The following is an 18,775-nucleotide window of genomic DNA, read 5'->3' as shown; positions in this document are numbered from 1 at the left end:
GGGGTGCTGCAAATCTGCGATGTTGAGGGACCAAGGAGGACCGGAAGCGTGGATACAAGACTCGAAGCAATGGAGCAACAATTTTTCAAGTGTGAGGGGATGGTGGAACGCGGACTCAAGGCCAACCACCATGATGATCGTGGAGTTCAACAACAACCACAAGCTGGATGCCAAGAACATTGGGGAGACCATCTTCAAGCTTCACGAGAAAATCGATCACCTCCAAGCCCAGATCTATGACCTGCAAAACCAAAACTGTGAGTATGAATATAGATTCAAGAAGATGAATTTGGCTACAAATTTGAGGATCCTGGAGACTCGATCATCCTTCTATGATGCCCCGGAAGATGGACGACAAGCCTACATCATCAACAACTCCATCATCACCACCTCCGAAGAAAGAGACATAAATACATGGGTATGGGCACTCCCCTTGGCAACTTCGAAGCTTGGGGGAGGTGCCCCGGTATTGTATCACCATCACACTTCTATCTTTACCCTTTTTCTTAGTTCGATCTTGTTGGTTATATCTTGATCTAGTAGAATAAAGTTCAGTACGATCTAGCTTTGAGTTTTTGTGTTGATCCTTATCTATGTGATCGAGTCCTGAGCTATATATAATAAAGATTAGCCTTGAGTCGAGGGCTTGGTTATCTTGCTATGATCTTGAGGGAATAAAAGAAAAAGGAAAGAATAAAAAGAAATATAGAGATCATATTGATCTTATGGAGATTAATGACTTCACATATAAAGAGTATGACAAATAAAAGTTGTTGAGAGCTTTCAAACATAGTTTTGGTCATCGTTGCAATAAATAGGAAGTAATAAAGAAAGAGAGGTTTTCACATATAAATATACTATCTTGGACATCTTTTATGATTGTGAGCACTCATAAAAATATGACATGCTACAAAGTTGACGTTGGACAAGGAAGACAAAGTAATGGGTTATGTTTTCTTATATCTGAAATAAATTATATTGTCATGGATCATCCAACATGTTGAGCTTGCCTTTCCCCCTTATGCTAGCCAAATTCTTTGCACAAGTAGAGATACTACTTGTGCTTCCAAATATCCTTAAACCCAGTGTTGCCATGGGAGTCCACCATATCTACCTATGGATTGAGTAAGATCCTTCAAGTAAGTTGTCATTGTTACAAGCAATAAAAAGTGCTATCTAAATATGTATGATGTATTAGTGTGGAGAAAATAAGCTTTATACGAGCTTGTGATATGGAAGAAATAAAAGCGACGGACTGCATAATAAAGGTCCCTATCACAAGTGGCAATATAAAGTGACGTTCTTCTGCATTAAGATTTTGTGCATCCAACCATAAAAACACGTGACAACCTCTGCTTCCCTCTACGACAGGCCTATCTTTTATTTTTGTCTTATACCTTACACAAGAGTCGTGGTGATCTTCACCTTTCCTTTTTACACTTTATCCTTTGGCAAGCACTATGTGTTGGAAAGATCCTGATATATATATATATATATATATATATATATATATATATATATATATATATCCAATGGGATGTGGGTTTTCATAAAGCATTATTGTTGACGTTACCCTTGAGGTAAAAGGTTGGGAGGAAAAACTATAAGCTCCTATCTTTCTCTATGTCTGATTAAAACTTCATACCCATAAGTATTGCGTGAGTGTTAGCAATTGTGAAAGACTAAATGATAGTTGAGTATGTGGACTGATATGTCTCCATCGTATCTACTTTTCCAAACACTTTTGCCATTGTTTTGGACTCTAACTTGCATGATTTGAATGGAACTAACCCGGACTGACGCTGTTTTAAGCAGAATTGCCATGGTGTTATTTTTCTGCAGAAATAAAAGTTCTCGGAATGACATGAAAATCAACGGAGAATATTTTTGGAATATATAAAAAATACTGGCGAAAGAATCAAGGCCAGTGGCCCCACACCCTGTCCACGAGGGTGGGGGGTGCGCCTACCCCCCTGGGCGCACCCCCTGCCTCGTGGCCCCCCTGACGCTCCTGAAGACCTCAACTCCAACTCCATATATTCACGTTCAGGGAGAAGGATTCATCGCGTTTTACAATACGGAGCCGCCGCCAAGCCCCAATCTCTCTCGGGAGGGCTGATCTGGAGTCCGTTCGGGGCTCCTAAGAGGGGAATCCGCCGCCATCGTCATCATCAACCTTCCTCCATCACCAATTTCATGATGCTCACCGCCATGCGTGAGTAATTCCATCGTAGGCTTGCTGGACGGTGATGGGTTGGATGAGATTTATCATGTAATCGAGTTAGTTTTGTTAGGTTTTGATCCCTAGTATCCATTATGTTCTGAGATTGATGTTGCTATGACTTTGCTATGCTTAATGCTTGTCACTAGGGCCCAAGTGCCATGATTTCAGATCTGAACCTATTATGTTTTCATGAATATATGCGAGTTCTTGATCCTATCTTGCAAGTCTATAGTCACCTATTATGTGTTATGATCCGTTAACCCCGAAGTGACAATAACCGAGATACTTACTAGTGATGACCGTAGTTTGAGGAGTTCGTGTATTCACTAAGTGTTAATGCTTTGGTCCGGTACTCTATTAAAAGGAGGCCTTAATATCCCTTAGTTTTCAATAGGACCCCACTGCCACGGGAGGGTAGGACAAAAGATGTCATGCAAGTTCTTTTCCTTAAGCACGTATGACTATATTCAGAATACATGCCTACATGACATTGATGAACTGGAGCTAGTTCTGTGTCACCCTATGTTATAACTATTGCATGAGGAATCGCATCCGACATAATTATCCATCACCGATCCAATGCCTACGAGCTTTTCACATATTGATCTTTGCTTAGTTACTTTTCCGTTGCCTCTTTTACAATTACTACAAAACTGCTACTGTTACCTTTGCCACCGTTACCACTACTATCATATTACTTTTCTACTAAATACTTTGCTGCAGATATTAAGTCTTTCAGGTGTGGTTGAATTGACAACTCAACTGTTAATACTTGAGAATATTCTTTGGCTCCCCTTGTGTCGAATCAATAAATTTGGGTTGAATACTCTACCCTCGAAAACTGTTGCGATCCCCTATACTTGTGGGTTATCACAGACTTGCTGAAAAGCTCTTATATTGACTCTTTCCGTTGCTATGATAAATTGCAATTGCTTCAATTACTGAGATTAAAGTTTTCTAGTTTTTCAATGAAGTTTCTGATTCATACTTGACATTGTGAATAGATTTTTACTTTAGCAAAAGAAATCATATGACTATATATATGTTGCTATTCTAAGAATGATCATGATGCCCTCATGTCCGTATTTTATTTTATCGACACCTCTATCTCTAAACATGTGGACATATTTTTTGATATCGGCTTCCGCTTGAGGACAAGCGAGGTCTAAGCTTGGGGGAGTTGATACGTCCATTTTTTGTCATGATTTTATATCGATATATATTGCATTATGGGCTATTATTACACATTATGTCACAATACATATGCCTTTTCTCTCTTATTTTACAAGGTTTACATGAAGAGGTAGAATGCCGACAGCTTGAATTTTGGGCTGGAAAAGGAGTAAATATTAGAGACCTATTCTGCACAACTCCAAAAGTCCTGAAACTCCACGAAAGTCAGTTTTGGAATATATTAAAAATAATGGGCGAAGAAAGCACTAGAGGAGGGCTACCCACTATCCACGAGGGTGGAGGGCGCCCCTGCCTTGTGGGCCACCTGGAAGCCCCCCGACGCCCATCGTCTAGTGTAAGGTGTCTTTTGCCCTAAAAAAATCTGAATGAAGCTTTTGGGACGAAGCGCCGCCATCTCGAGGCGGAACCTTGGCGGAACCAATCTAGGACTCCAGCGGAGCTGTTCTGCCGGGGAAACATCCCTCCGGGAGGGGGAAATCATCACCATCGGCATCACCATCGATCCTCTCATCAGGAGGGGGTCAATCTCCATCAACATATTCACCAGCACCATCTCCTCTCAAACCCTAGTTCATCTCCTGTATCCGATATTTGTCTCAAAACCTCATATTGGTACCTGTGGGTTGCTAGTAGTGTTGATTACTCCTTGTAGTTGATGCTATTTGGTTTATTCGATGGAAGATTATATGTTCAGATCCTTTATGCATATTAATACCCCTCTGATTATGAACATGAACATGATTTGTGAGTAGTTACGTTTGTTCCTGAGGACATGGGAGAAGTCTTGTTATAAGTAGTCATGTGAATTTGGTATTCGTTCGATATTTTGATGAGATGCATGTTGTCTTTCCTCTAGTGGTGTTATGTGAACGTCGACTACATGACACTTCACCATTTTTTGGGCCTAGGGTAATGCATTGGGAAGTAATAAGTAGATGATGGGTTGGTAGAGTGACAGAAGCTTAAACCCTAGTTTATGTGCTGCTTCGTAAGGGGCTGATTTGGATCCATATGTTCCATGCTATGGTTAGGTTTACCTTAATTCTTCTGTCGTAGTTGTGTATGCTTGCGAGGGGGTTAATCATAAGTGGGATGCTTGTCTAAGGAAGGGCAGTACCCAAGTACCGGTCCACCCACATATCAAATTATCAAAGTAACGAACGCGAATCATATGAGCATGATGAAAACTAGCTTGACGATAATTCCCATGTGTCCTCAGGAGCGCTTTCCTTTATATAAGAGTTTTTCCACGCTCATCCTTTGCTACAAAAAGGATTGGGCCACCTTGCTGCACCTTGTTTACTTTTGTTACTTGTTACCCGTTACGAATTACCTTATCATAAAACTATATGTGACCGATAATTTCAGTGCTTGCAGAGAATACCTTACTGAAAACTGCTTGTCATTTCCTTCTGCTCCTCGTTGGGTTCGACAGTCTTACTTATTGAAAGGACTACAATAGATCCCCTATACTTGTGGTTCATCAGGCGGCAACGGCAGCCGGCAACAGCTGCTGTCGGGCACCGGCGGCGGATCATGTGGTGGGTGTTCCACGCACACCCAACAGGGACGCCACACGCACTACACTATGCCAGGGACTGCGCCGCCGCCGCAGTGTAGCCTCCCAGCTGGAGCTGTCCTCTGATGACGGCAGAGTGGCTGAGCGATGACGATGGACTGGTGCCATTGGTGATTGTGGGTGAAGCAGACGAGATAACCTATAGCGGGGAGGGGAAAATGTGACGCAAGACTCGGCGGCCGTGAGGGTTTTTATAGCAGGCCGGTAAGCATTGGGATTTTGGGGGATTTCACCGAGTCGGGAGGGAAGCTTGCACCGGAACCTGCGAGGTTGCGCAGGAACGGGCTCACCGATCATTTATTGGCTCCACCGTTTGGCCAAAAGAACGCCCCCGCGCACTGCGCAAGCTTACGCTGTAAGCCGTCTATGGCAGCGGGGTGACAAGACGTGCGAGAGGAGGACGAAAGGCCACATACACATACGGTTAATAAATTTTTTTTGCGATTTAATTGCCTTCTGTACCCTCGTCCGGGTTTATAAGTATGATTTAACTAATAAAATACAAATGCATGTTGCCAAAGATTATATAATTGGATTCGTATTTGAACATAGTTTCCAATAATTTTATAACATGCATTAACATTTTGTTGGTTAAATTTGAGGGCAAAGTATGGCACAGAATATAAAGGTGACTATAGACTAGACGGAGGTGGTAGCACACGGCCGCTCTCTACGCAGCGACACAACTGTCGGCCGGCTTGTAGGCGACCATTTCCTGCGTGTTCAACTTCTCTATGCGTGTGGTTGCTTGCGGTTCAGCGGCCGCGGCGCGCTCTGCTCGCGTCCTGCCACACGCGCTCTGCTCTCACGTCCCTCCGGGTGCTCTTCCCTCATCCCTCCACGCACGCTGCCAGTGTTTGGGGCCGGCGCACGGTCACGCATGTTCGTGTGCATGCGGTTGCGCCGGGCGCGGCGCGACGATGCAGTTACCCGCTGCAAAACCTGCCATGCGGACGCGCCGAGAATTCACGCCGCCCGGCCCCCTTTTATTCCTGCGGCCATTTACCTTGATCTCTCGTCCCAGACGACACAATAGGCACACCCATGAGGACACATACAGAGAGGACATCCAGCGGTTCCAATGGCGCTCCCCGTGGCTCCAATGGCGCCCCCAGCGGCCGACGACGACAACGGCGGGCAGTTCACCACGCAACATGTCATGGACACCCACGTGAGGGGGAAGACTCTCTCGGTGGTGTACATGAACGATCCGGTCTCGGTGGAGAGCTCCATCCAAACTATGGAGCAGTTCCTTGCCGAGGACAAGTACCAAGTGGTCGGCTTTGACCTTGAGTACACCATGGGTCGTGCCGGGCACGATCATAAGGTTGCCGGCGCCCAGTTGTGCATGCGACATGACGTCCTCGTCTACCACTACCACCAGGCCACAACGCCTTGCGAGCATTTCTCCAGGTTTATCAACATCTCCGACTACAGTTTCGCTGCGGTGGACACCACCAACTATTTAAAAGCGCTCAAGGTTTCGAGCTTGAAATGCCCGTATCTTGTCAACTTCCAGCGCCACTTCAAGGTCTGGGGTAGCGACAAAAACAAACTGAACTCCCTGGTTGACCTCGCCTCGGCCATCATCGACCCCTACTACATGAAGATGAAGAATGAGAGCAATAAGGATAGGAACACCTAGCACAGTGTGTGGCATGAGAGACTGGATGAACAACATGTCAAGTACGAGGCCATGGACGCGTACACAAGCTACGAGATGTACAGGCAGATCGTTGACATGAGGGACTGTCTTCTTCCTGACCTAGATGAGGGATCGAGCCACATAGCAGTGGTGGGAGCGTCACAAGAAGTAGATGACTAGACGATCATTTCTCCTACTTTAGAATGCATGCAATTGTTTATTGAGGTGTGTGCGAATGATCTGTATAGTCACTTATGTAATTAGATGTTTATTTCAGTTATATATATACATGTTATTCTACTATAGACAGAGCAAATCACATGACTTATTAGCAGCAATCGTCTGTGTTATTATTGGTCTTCGCACACATTTCTGATTATGGATCTGTTTGCCGCGTATCACACACATCTTGTTCAGTTGAACCGTTTCCATTGTGTTGCCTAATCACACACATTTCATCCTAGTGAACCGTATGCTATATATCGCACACGCCTTCATCTGGCTGCCCATTTCTTTTGTTCCTCCTCATCCCAAATAGTTAATTGAACTGAACCGTATGCCCTGCATCGCACACGCAACTAAAATCTGAACCGTGTTTGATGCATCCATCATCGCAAACGTTTTGAACCTTTTTGACGGTTTTTTACACCATCTTTTCCGATTATGGCATCACACATAGTTTCCTCGAAGGGTCTCTGATCGTAGTGTCGCGTTTAGACCATCCTGCAGTAGTGTATGTTTGATTTCTTGCAATAGTTTTGTGATATAGAGATGGAATATGAGTGTGGTAATAGTAAACGGTTATGGTTAGTAAGAATATTGGTGTTAAGCTTTGTGATTCCTGAAGCATGCACGTATAGTCTCTCATTATGCTATGATGTTGGAGCACGATTTATTATTGATTGTCTTCCTTATGAGTGGTGGTCGGGGACGAGCGATGGTCATTTCCTACCAATCTATCCCCCTAGGGGCATGTGTAGTAGTACTTTGCTTCGAGGGCTAATAAACTTTTGCAATAAGTATATGAGTTCTTTATGACTAATGTGAGTCCATAGATTATACGCACTCTTACCTTTCCGCAATTTGCTAGCCTCTACGGTACCTTGCATTGCCCTTTCTCACATCGAGACATGGTGCAAACTTCACAGGTGCATCCAAACCCCGTGATATGATACGCTCTATCACACATAAACCTTATTATATCTTCCTCAAAACAGCCACCATACCTACCTATCATGGCTTTTCCATGGCCATTCCGAGATATATTGCCATGCAACTTCCACCACCTCCGTTTGATGACTTGAGCATTCATTGTCATATTGCTTTGCATGATCATATAGCTGACATAGTAGTTGTGGCTCAGCCACCGTTCATCATTTTTCATACATGTTACGCTAGATCATTGCACATCCTAGTACATTGCTAGAGGCATTCATGTAGAGTCATACTTTGTCATAGGTATCGAGTTATAATTTTTATTTCTTTTGAGTTATAAGTAAATAGAAGTGTGATGATCATCATTATTCATTTTTAGAGTAGTGCCCCAGTGAGGAAAGGATGATGGAGACTATGATTCCCCCACAAGTCGGGATGAGACTCCGGACAATGAGAGCAAAAAAAGAAAGAAAAAGGAAAAAAACAAAAAAAAACAAAGAGAGAAGGGGCATTGTTAGTATCCTTTACCACATTGTGCTTCAAAGTAGCACCATGTTTTTCATATGGAGAGTCTCCTATGTTCTCACTTTCATATACTAGTTGGAATTTTTCATTATAAGATAAGATGCACACCCACTTAGTTTTCATAGTGAGCTTTCATACACTTATAGCTCTTAGTGCATTCGTTGCATGGCAATCCCTACTCCTCGCATTGATATCGATTGATGGGCATCTCCATAGCTCGTTGGTTAGCCGCGTCGATATGAGACTTTCTTACATTTTTGTCTTCTCTATATTTACCCCTATCATCATACTCTATTCCACCTATAGTGCTATATACATGGCTTGCGCTCATGTATTGCGTGAGGCTTGAAAAAGTTGAAGCGCATTAAAAAGTATGAACCAATTGCTCGGCTTGTCATTGGGGTTGTGCATGAGAAATACTTTGTGTTAAGAAGACAGAGCATGACAATACTATATGATTTTGTAGGGATAGCTTTCTTTAGCATTGATATTTTGAAAGACAAGATTGTTTGTTGGAATGCCTGAGTATTGATGTCTTTATGTCAAATTATAGACTATTGCTTTGAATCACTTATGTCTTAATATTCATGCCATGATTAGATATATGATCAAGTTTATGTTAGGTAGCATTCCACATCAAAAATTATCTTTTTTTATCATTTACCTGCTTGAGGACGAGCAGGAATTAAGCTTGGGGATGCTGATATGTCTCCGTCATATCTATAATTTTTGATTGTTTCCAGCCAATATTATACAACTTTCACATATTTTTGGCAACTTTTTATATGATTTATTGGACTAACCTATTGATCCAGTGCCCAGTGCCAATTCCTGTTTTCTGCATGTTTTTTGTATCACAAAGTATCCGTATTAAACGAAGTCCAAATGCAATAAAATTTTATAGAGAATTATTTTGGTATATATGTGATTTTTGGGAGTTGGAATCACTGCAAATGGAGGCCCACACAGCCCAAAAGACACCATGGCGCGCCAGAGGCCCCTAGCGCGTGGTGGTGGGTTGTGCCCTCCTCGAATGTCGGTTCGAGCTCTACTTCGGGCGCATGGAAGCGTATATCTGGAAAAAAATCATGTTAAAATCAGCGCAGTCGGAGTTACGGATCTCCCGGAATATAAGAAACGGTTATTGACCAGATCTGGGGAGCGCGAAATAGAAGAGAATAGAGAGGGAGAAACAATCTCGGAGGGGCTCCTGCCCCTCTGCCGCCATGGAGGCCATGGACTAGAGGGGGACACTCCTCCCATCTAGGGCGGAGGCTGAGGAAGAAGAAGAAGGAGGGGCTCTCTCCCCCTCTCTCCCTGTGGCGCCGGAGTGCCGCCGGGGCAATGATCGGGACGGCGATCTACATCAACAATCTTGCTACTGTCAACACCAACTTTCTCCCCCTCTATGCAGTGGTGTAACACTTCTTCTCCCCACTGTAATCTCTACTTAAACATGGTGCTCAACTCCATATATTATTTCCCAATTATCTATGGTTATCCTATGATGTTTGAGTAGATCCATTTTGTCCTGTGGGTTAATCATGATCTTGGTTGGTATGATTGTATATTTTATTTATGGTGCTATCCTATGGTGTTGGGTTCTATGGTAGGGTGCGTCGATTGCAAATTAAAATTTTCCTACGCGCAGAACAACCAAGAACATGCTACGGGAGATGGATCACAGTTCGTTACCACTAGACGCGCAGTGTCGTGCAGCGGAAGAAGAGTTGGGGCAGCGCGTCCGCGTGGATCATCCCCTCCTCGTCCGATCTCCCTCGTACAGCCGGTAGTCGGTTCCCACGTACAGGTTCGCCGGAGCGGCACAAGTGCACCGCCTCTAACGGTATCCGCGCGTGCAGGAGTAACGTCGTGCGGCGGACTGCTAGTTCCGATCACACAACCGACGGCGAGTGGAGGTGTCTATTCGCAACACATGCAAACCCTAGTGACATCGCCGAAGCGATCAATCGCGTGAGTGTGCGGCACCTCCACTTTATATAGGCGTCCGTCGCGGGCTCAACACTTGGGCCTCGCATAGACCCTAAAGCCCATAAGTCCACTCGGCCACAATCCAAATACAGCTCGGATCACATCTGACCAGTGTCCTCGGGTCCGACCTTGTAGGTTCCTTCCCTTAAGCGCGCGACCCCTTAGGTTCAGGCCTGCTTGGTTGCAGTTCTGATCACCTCCGAACTGCACAGTTCGTAGCGACCTCTAGCAAGGCATGACGAACACCAAAAACTATGAAGCTGGTTAGGCGAACCTGTACATCATACTTCCATTCCTTTTGCCACACGATATATGTTGTCGGGCTCAAGGTGAGTCTGTCATCCTTGTGCTAGCCCGACCTCTTTCTCGTTCCAGTGATGCCGACCACAAACCGGATTATCACATAATCCTTGTCGCATGGCCATGCTTATCCTGGTCGGATCACACGAGGGGCCTAGAGTATATCTCTCCTGATCGGAGGGGCAAATCCCATCTTGCTCGACCATGTCTCGCAGCATGGTTCTAGAAAACCCGAAACCTACCTTTATAACTACCCAGTTACGGAGTAGCGTTTGGTCGGCCCAAAGCAAGTCTGTCACCATCCCAAGTACATGCGTCAGCTCAGGTCTTAGGACATAGAACATATGTTGTACTCGAGACTCACAGATGACATATCGCTACGTCTCATAGCTGGGTCTGTCCGACTCGGACCTTATCTCGACTCGGATCCGACTACGTCGAATCCAACCAGATCCTTACAAGTCCATATTATTCGGTTAGCATCCAATGCTCCATGGCTAGTGAGACCAAGCCATCGACCGTGTCATATGCTAGTCTAGTTGGCAGCGCGTCCACATAGCCCTTTCGACTAGGGACCTTTTAGGACAGTCATCATACAATGCATAGTCCCACAAACAAGTCACGTACTTGCTGATACACATCATTGATAATGTCCAAGGACTATCTTTATTCATAAACACATAGGAAATATCATCATACATGATTGCCTCTAGGGCATATCTCCAACAGTCTCCCACTTGTACTAGAGTTAATCAAATAGACATCGAATGCACATAGTGCCCCTCATGCTTGGGTTGTCGAAGCGTCTTAGTCAACGGATCCGCAACATTTGCATCCGTGTGAATTTTGCATAACCCTACATCACCACTCTTTACGATCTTTTGTATCAGCTGATATTTCCGATCTATGTGTCTGACCTTGTGGTGATTCCTCGGCTCCTTGGCTTGTGTGATGGCACCAGAATTATCACAATAAAGGTCCAACGGTTTTACCAAGGCTGGGAAAATACCAAGATCATCCAGAAAGTTCCGGATCCAAACACCTTCCTTTGCAGCTTCACAAGTCGTAATGTATTCGGCTTCTGTAGTAGAATCGGCCATCGTATCTTGCTTGGAACTCATCCAGCTCACTGCTCCTCCGTTGATGACGTACACTGATACTTCTCCAACGTATCTATAATTTTTGATTGCTCCATGCTATTATATTATCTATTTTGGATGTTAATGGGCATTATTTTACACTTTTATATCATTTTTTGGACGAACCTACTAACCGGAGGCCCAACCCAAATTGCTGTTTTTTGTGCCTATTTTAGGGTTTCGAAGAAAAGGAATATCAAACGGAGTCCAAATGGAATGAAACCTTCGGGAACGTGATTTTCTCAACAAACGTGATCCAGGAGACTTAGAGTGGGCGTCAAGAAACAACCGAGGAAGCCACGAGGCAGGGGGGCGCACCTTCACCCCCAGGCGCGCCCTCCACCCTCGTGGGCCCTTGTTGCTCCATCGACGTACTTCTTCCTCCTATATATATCCACGTACCCCCAAACATCCAGGAGCACCATGAAAACCTAATTCCACCGCCGCAACCTTCTGTACCAGAGAGATCCCATCTTGGGGCCTTTTCCAGAGCTCCACCGGAGGGGGCATTGATCATGGAGGGCCTCTACATCAACTCCATGGCCTCTCCGGTGATGTGTGAGTAGTTTACTTCAGATCTACGAGTCCATGGTTATTAGCTAGATGGCTTCTTCTCTCTCTTTGGATCTCAATACAAAGTTCTCCTCGATCTTCTTGGAGATCTATTCGATGTAGTATTCTTTTGTGGTGTGTTTGTCGAGAGCTGATGAATTGTGGGTTTATGATCCATTTTATCTATGAACAATATTTGAATCTCCTCTTAATTCTTTTGTGTATGATTGGTTTATCTTTGCAAGTCTCATCGAATTATCAGTTTGGTTTGGCCTACTAGATTGATCTTTCTTGCAATGGGAGAAGTGCTTAGCTTTGGGTTCCATCTTGAGGTGCTCGATCGCAGTGACAGAAAGGGAAAGGACACGCATTGTATTGTTGCCATCGAGGATAAAAAGATGGGGTTTATATCATATTGCATGAGTTTATCCCTCTACATCATGTCATCTTACTTAAAGCATTACTCTGTTCTTATGAACTTAATACTCTAGATGCATGCTGGATAGCGGTCGATGTGTGGAGTAATAGTAGTAGATGCAGAGTCGTTTCGGTCTACTTGTCACGGACCTGATGCCTATATACATGATCATACCTAGATATTCTCATAACTATGCTCAATTCTATCAATTGCTCGACAGTAATTCGTTTACCCACCGTAATACTTATGCTCTTGAGAGAAGCCACTTGTGAAACCTATGGCCCCCGCGTCTATCTTCCATCATATTAATCTTCCAACACTTAGTTATTTCTTTTGGCGTTTATGTTACTTTGCATCTTTACTTCTCTTTATCATAAAAATACCAAAAAAACTATCTTATTTTATCTATCAGATCTCACTCTCGTAAGTGACCGTGAAGGGATTGACAACCCCTTTATCGCGTTGGTTGCGAGGTTCTTATTTGTTTGTGTAGGTGCGTGGGACTCGAGCGTGATCTCCTACTGGATTGATACCTTGGTTCTCAAAAACTGAGGGAAATACTTACGCTACTTTACAGCATCACCCTTTCCTCTTCAAGGGAAAACCAACGCAGTGCTCAAGAGGTAGCAAGAAGGATTTCTGGCACCGTTGTCGGGGAGATTCGCGCCAAGTCAAGTCAAGATTTGACTCCTAACAACAAGCCATTTCTGGCACCGTTGCTGGAGTCTACGCACAAGTCAAGACGTACCAAGTACCCATCACAAACTCTTATCCCTCGCATTACATTATTTGCCATTTGCCTCTCGTTTTCCTCTCCCCCACTTCACCCTTGCCATTTTATTCGCCCTCTCTTTTTCCGTTCCCATTTTCTTTTCTAGTTCGTCGCTTTCTTGCTTGCCTTGTCGTTATGGCTAGTCCTCTATCTTCTCCGTTGTCTCCCGAGAATGAAGTTCTTAATTTTAAGAAAAGGGAGGGAGAAAATCTAAAAGACGCTTGGTATAGAATTTGCAATGCTCAAAATAGATCTACCAGGAAGCAATCTACTTCCGTTCTTCTCCACAGTTTTTATGTAGGCACTACTCCTTGGTACAGATATATTCTTGATACCATTACTGGAGGGAATTTCTTGGGAAGCCATACTTTTGATTCTTATAATGCTACGATAGATTTTTTTGGCTCACCACCTCTTTTGGTTAATGGAACTATGTTAACTTTGGAACATGTGATGCAAAGGCTTGAAATTATTGAGAATAAAGCTGCTACTGTAGAGTTGATTGAGAATTTGGATAAAAATATCCACAACCAAATTACCCAATATGGATCTAAGGTGGGAGTTACTCTGAAAAGTTTTAAAGAAAAAGAACCCATAGTTAATGAAAGAATAGATCAAGATTCTACTAGAATCGATAAACTTGAGGGAATTATCACCAACTTGGGGTCCGCTTTTTCTTCCGTTAAAAATACTACAAATCCTCCTACCAAAATTGAAAATCTTGTTTATGTTCCTAAAAATAAGGGTGAATCCTCTAGTAAGGAAACTGCGGATTTAAAATCAATAAGTGTTCATCCCAATCTTTTTGCTATCATTAAGGAACCGTTTGCTACAAATGACTTTCTTGATTTTGTGCCTAGGAGTTTGATAATTAATAAAAAGAAAGAAACTCCTAGGGGTTATAGGTGTCTTATTGAAGAATTTCCCACCAAAGATGGCAATACCTAGATCTATCTTCGATTTTATGCCTAACTAGGGGCGTTAAACGATAGCGCTTGTTGGGAGGCAACCCAATTTTATTTTTATTACTTGCTTTTTGCTCCTGTTTAGTAATAAATAATTTATCTAGCCTCTGTTTTGGTTGTGTTTTTTGTGTTTAATTAGTGTTTGTGCCAAGTAGAACCGTTGGGAAGACTTTGGGAAAGTCTTTTTGATCTTGCTGTAAAAAAACAGAAACTTTAGCGCTCATGAGAATTGCTGCCATTTTTATTTGGAAAGTGCTATTTAGTTAATTATTTTTGAAGATGATTAATAGATAAATTCTTCAAGTCCAGCAACTTATTTTAGAATTTTGGGGTTCCAGAAGTTTGCGTTAGCTACAGATTACTACAGACTATTCTGTTTTTGACAGATTCTGTTTTTCTTGTGTTGTTTGCTTATTTTGATGAATCTATGGCTAGTAAAAGAGTTTATAAACCATAGAAAAGTTGTAATACAGTAGGTTTAACACCAATATAAATGAATAATGAGTTCATTACAGTACCTTGAAGTGGTGTTTTGTTTTCTTTCGCTAATGGAGCTCACGAGATTGTCTATTTTGAGTTTTTTGTTGTGAAGTTTTCAAGTTTTGGGTAAAGATTTGATGGATTATGAAACAAGGAGTGGCAATAGCCTAAGCTTGGGGATGCCCATGGCACTCCAAGGTAAAATTAAAGGACACCAAAAAGCCTAAGCTTGGGGTTGCCCCGGAAGGCATCCCCTCTTTCGTCTTCGTCTATCGGTAACTTTACTTGGAGCTATATTTTTATTCACCACATGATATGTGTTTTGCTTAGAGAGTCTTGTATGATTTGAGTCTTTGATTTTTATTTTACCACAATCATCCTTTCTGTACACACCTTTTGAGAGAGACTCACATGATTTGAAATTTATTAGAATACTCTATGTGCTTCACTTATATCATTTGAGCTATATAGTTTTCGCTCTAGTGCTTCACTTATATCTTTTAGAGCACGACGGTGGTTTTATTTTATAAGAAATAATTGATCTCTCATGCTTAACTTATATTATTTTGAGAGTCCTTTAGAACAACATGGAAATTTGCTTTAATATAAAAACTTTCATAGAAGTGCATTGAATACTATGAGAAGTTTGATACTTGATAATTGTTTTGAGATATGGAGATGGTGATATTAGAGTCATGCTAGTTGAGTAGTTGTGAATTTGAGAAATTTTGTGTTGAAGTTTGTGATTCCCATAGCATGCACGTATGGCGAACCATTATGTGATGAAGTCGGAGCATGATTTCTTTATTGATTGTCTTCCTTATGAGTGGTGGTCGGGGACGAGCGATGGTCTTTTCCTACCAATCTATTCCCTTAGGAGCATGCGCGTAATACTTTATTTCGGTAACTAATAGATTTTTGCAATAAGTATGTGAGTTCTTTATGACTAATGTTGAGTCCATGGATTATACAAACTCTCACCCTTCCATCATTGCTAGCCTCTCTAGTATCGCGCAACTTTCGCCGGTACCATAAACCCACCATATACCTTCCTCAAAACAGCCATCATACCTACCTATTATGACATTTCCATAGCCATTCCGAGATATATTGCCATGCAACTTTCCACCATCATGACATGCTTCATCATTGTCATATTGCTTGCATGATCATGTAGTTGACATCGTATTTGTGGCAAAGCCACCGTTCATAATTCTTCATACATGTCACTCATGCATCATTGCACATCCCGGTACACCGCTGAAGGCATTCACATAGAGTCATATTTTGTTCTAAGTATTGAGTTGTCTTGAGTTGTAAGTAAATAAAGTGTGATGATCATCATTATTAGAGCATTGTCCCAAGTGAGGAAAGGATGATGGAGACTATGATTTCCCCACAAGTCGGGATGAGACTTCGGACAAAAAATAAAAAAAAGGAAAAAAGAGGCAAAAAGGCCCAAAAAATGAATGAGAGAAAAAGATAGAAGGGACAATGCTACTATCTTTTTTCCACACTTGTGCTTCAAAGTAGTACCATGATCTTCATGATAGAGAGTCTCCTATGATATCACTTTCATATACTAGTGAGAATTTTTCATTATAGAACTTGGCTTGTTTATTCCAATGATGGGCTTCCTCAAATTGCCCTAGGTCTTCATGAGCAAGCGAGTTGGATGCACACCCACTTAGTTCTTTTGTTGAGCTTTCATATGCTTATAGCTCTAGAGCATCCGTTGCATGGCAATCCCTACTCACTCACATTGATATCTATTAATGGGCATCTCCATAGCCCGTTGATATGCCTAGTTGATGTGAGACTATCTTCTCCTTTTTGTCTTCTCCAAAACCACCATTCTATTCCACATATAGTGCTATATCATTGGCTCACGCTCATATATTGCGTGAAGATTGAAAAAGTTTGAGAACATCAAAAGTATGAAACAATTGCTTGGCTTGTCATCGGGGTTGTGCATGATTTAAATATTTTATGTGGTGAAGATAGAGCATAGCCAGACTATATGATTTTGTAGGGATAACTTTCTTTGGCCATGTTATTTTGAGAAGACATAATTGCTTAGTTAGTATGCTTGAAGTATTATTATTTCTATGTCAATATTAAACTTTTATCTTGAATCTTACGGATCTGAACATTCATGCCATAATAAAGAAAAATTACATTGAGAAATATGTTAGAAAGAATTCCACATAAAAAATTCTTCTTCTATCATTTACCTACTCGAGGACGAGAAGGAATTAAGCTTGGGATACTTTAGACGTCTTCAACGTATCTATAATTTTTAATTGCTCCATGCTATTATATTATCTATTTTGGATGTTAATGGGCTTTATTTTACACTTTTATATCATTTTTGGGACTAATCTACTAATGAGAGGCCCAGCCCAAATTGCTGTTTTTGCCTATTTTAGAGTTTCGAAGAAAAGGAATATCAAACGGAGTCCAAACGGAATGAAACCTTCGGGAACGTGATTTTCTCAACAAACGTGATCCAGAAGACTTGGAGTGGGCGTCAAGAAACAACCGAGGAAGCCACGAGGCAGGGGGGCGCGCCTACCCCCTGGGCACGCCCTCCTCCCTCGTGGGCCCCTCGTTGCTCCACCGACGTACTTCTTCCTCCTATATATATCAACGTACCCCCAAACATCCGGGAGCACCATGAAAACCTAATTCCACCGCCGCAACCTTCTGTACCCGAGAGATCCCATCTTAGGTCCTTTTCCAGAGCTCCACCGGAGGGGGCATTGATCACGGAGGGCCTCTACATCAACTCCATGGCCTCTCCGGTGATGTGTGAGTAGTTTACTTCAGACCTACGGGTCCATAGTTATTAGCTAGATGGCTTCTTCTCTCTCTTTGCATCTCAATAAAAAGTTCTCCTCGATCTTCTTGGAGATCTATTTGATATAATCTTCTTTTGCGGTGTGTTTGTCGAGATCCAATGAATTGTGGGTATATGATCCAGTTTATCTATGAACAATATTTGAATCTCCTCTAAATTCTTTTATGTATGATTGGTTTATCTTTGCAAGTCTCTTCAAATTATCAGTTTGGTTTGGCCTACTAGATTGATCTTTCTTGCAATGGGAGAAGTGCTTAGCTTTGGGTTCAATCTTGCGGTGCTCGATCCCAGAGACAGGAAGGGAAATGACACGTATTGTATTGTTGCCATCGAGGATAAAAAGATGGGGTTTATATCATATTGCATGAGTTTATCCCTCTACATCATGTCATCTTACTTAAAGCATTACTCTGTTTTTATGAACTTAATACTCTAGATGCATGCTGGATAGTGGTTGATGTGTGGAGTTATAATTGTAGATGCAGAATCGTTTTGGTCTACTTATCGCGGACGTGATGCCTATATACATGATCATACCTAGATATTCTCATAACTATGCTCAATTCTATCAATTGCTCGATAGTAATTCGTTTACCCACCGTAATACTTATGCTCTTGAGACAAGCCATTAGTCTCTTCTCTCCCTAATTTTTTTAATAATAAAGTACGGATTGAGTCTCCGGGTTCACCGTCGCGGCGCTCTTGCGAAAAAGTCCTTATATTTTTTGTTTATTGAACCCGCGCTTCATGTTTAAGTGAGTTCGAAAGAAATAACTATTCGCTCGTCAAAGCATATGCCATCGGAGTTGACAGAATTTACAGAGCTTCTGCCACCGCCTGGTGAGAAAAACGATTCATGCCTGGTTGTCGAACGAGCCGCCAGCGTGATTTTTCCCTGACCCCTGCCAACCCTAGCCGCCGCACAAACGCCAATCGCCGCCGGCTGTCGATCGCTTCCCCGCGTCCCCTCGTGTG

Source organism: Triticum aestivum, chromosome 3A, assembly GCF_018294505.1.
Source record: "Triticum aestivum cultivar Chinese Spring chromosome 3A, IWGSC CS RefSeq v2.1, whole genome shotgun sequence".
Classification (NCBI taxonomy): Eukaryota; Viridiplantae; Streptophyta; class Magnoliopsida; order Poales; family Poaceae; genus Triticum; species Triticum aestivum.
This window is presented reverse-complemented; position numbering follows the sequence as displayed.